The sequence below is a fragment of the Astatotilapia calliptera genome, unplaced genomic scaffold (assembly GCF_900246225.1).
Source record: "Astatotilapia calliptera unplaced genomic scaffold, fAstCal1.2 U_scaffold_19, whole genome shotgun sequence".
NCBI classification, from domain to species: Eukaryota; Metazoa; Chordata; class Actinopteri; order Cichliformes; family Cichlidae; genus Astatotilapia; species Astatotilapia calliptera.
Window position 1 is genome coordinate 1,448 of NW_020535718.1, and position 2,267 is coordinate 3,714.

General features: G+C 42.6%; 1 long non-coding RNA gene across 1 annotated transcript; it reads right to left on the bottom strand.

Annotated features, from left to right (window-relative positions):
• Nucleotides 1–576: 576 nt before the first annotated feature.
• On the bottom strand, nt 577–1,688 carry LOC113017704 (uncharacterized). The gene is made up of 2 exons (XR_003271552.1): nt 1,657–1,688; nt 577–846 (listed from the first exon to the last, which is right to left on the bottom strand). It is a non-coding gene; the product is annotated as an uncharacterized LOC113017704 (long non-coding RNA).
• Nucleotides 1,689–2,267: the final 579 nt, after the last annotated feature.

The window sequence follows — 2,267 nt, forward strand, 5'->3', positions numbered from 1 at the left end:
TTTTATATATTTATGTTGAATCTTTTTATTACTGAATTTATATATTTTATCAAATAAACATTTATAATGACAAATGTCTCTGTTCTACTACACAGCAAATATTGGCACCCGACTTGACACAAGTAGAATTTATTTCATATTATACTAATGACAAAATATACTGATACAGTGGGATGCAAAAGTTTGGGCAACCTTGTTAATAGCCATCATTGTCCTGTACAAATCGTTATTTGTCACAATTTAAATTGTCAGTTAAATACATCATATAGGAGACACACACAGTGATATTTGAGAAGTGAAATGCAGTTCACTGGATTTACAGAAAGTGTGCAATAACTTTACACTAAATAAAGCAGGTGCATATATTGGCAACACATAAAAAGAGAAATAACATAAATATGTAGTGTATATCAATGTGTGTGTCTCCTATATGATATATGTAATTGACATTTTTTACTGTAACCGATTCATACAGGAAAATAATGACTATTAATAAGGTTGCTCAAACTTTTGCATCACACTGGTTATAGGAACATAGTGAAGACAAGTTACTTAAGAGAATAAAGAGAGGTTAGGTTATTTTGGAGTAGAGATCCATTTATTAAGAAAATTTTAAAAAGGAGAAAGTTCCCTTGTAGTTGTGGAACATGGATCCTGAGTTGGGGGGTGCCTTCGTCTGGACGTGCTTCCCATCCAGAGCTCCACAACAGAGGGGGAAGTTCCAGCGCTCCTGGAATCCCTCTGCGATGGACCGCCAGTCTTCAGTTGAAGGCACAGCCGTGAAATCGTCCACTAGACAGTCCCAGATGGCCGTCGCTACCTGGGGGATGATCTGGCTCACCATACCTATGACACCACAGCCATGCTATCATTCAACCACTGATAACAGCATAAATCGAATTAAATTAAATCGGGACTTGATGAGACCATCTGAGTATCACTAGAAATATTATAAACAGTACCAGTTTGCTATCGGTAAACACCGAGAGCATTCACTGTTAGCATAGCACATCCATGTTAGCAGTGTATACACGATACACTGCTAACATGGATGTGCTATGCCATCAGTAAACGCCGACAGCATTCACTGTTAGCATAGCACATCCATGTTAGCAGTGTATAAACGATAGTTTATACACGCCGACAGCATTCACTGTTATAGCACATCCATGTTAGCAGTGTATACACGATACACTGCTAACATGGATGTGCTATGCCATCAGTAAACGCCGACAGCATTCACTGTTAGCATAGCACATCCATGTTAGCAGTGTATAAACGATAGTTTATACACGCCGACAGCATTCACTGTTATAGCACATCCATGTTAGCAGTGTATACACGATACACTGCTAACATGGATGTGCTATGCCATCAGTAAACGCCGACAGCATTCACTGTTAGCATAGCACATCCATGTTAGCAGTGTATAAACGATAGTTTATACACGCCGACAGCATTCACTGTTATAGCACATCCATGTTAGCAGTGTATACACGATACACTGCTAACATGGATGTGCTATGCCATCAGTAAACACCGACAGCATTCACTGTTAGCATAGCACATCCATGTTAGCAGTGTATAAATGGCTGGTTTAGCATATATTAGCACAGGTATCAATAAAGGACTACCGTATTGACCACTTTTACTAACCTCAGGCAGACGGACAGGCGCTCTGCAGGTGGGATTGAGCGCCTGTAATTGGTGTCTAGGCGGGCGATTCTGGGACCGACACGGGAAAGCAGGTCCTCAAACTGGCCGGGTGACAGACGATGATATCGCTGGAATCTGCCGTCATCCAGGCGCAGCTCCTGGAGCAAATGGTGAAACTCACCAAACTGCTCACGCGCCTGGAGGACCTGATGGACCCAGGTACAGCGAGGACGTCTTTTACGCTGCTGCTCTGCTCTCCACAGTACATAGAGAAGGGAGACTCTCTCTTCAAGCGCTAGCTCGATAGCTGCCATCTTGCAAAACCAGGTCTGGCACAACTCCCTCCCACATTCCCGGTTCACGCGCGTCAAAATATCATATTTTGACGCGCGATGGATTTTTCTTGGACACGCGTTGAGACGCGAATGTACACGCGTCAAATTAGGGGCGTTTGGGGCGTTTTATTCGCGTCCATCGCGTTCGGTGTGAACACACCGTTAGTCTGCATTAGGAATCATTGCTGGAGATAAAGGAAGTGCTGATTGTATCAAACACTGGCTTCCCTGCTCTGTCTGTAAGAAGACTGTCCTCCTTTCAAACCTTTCTTTGTA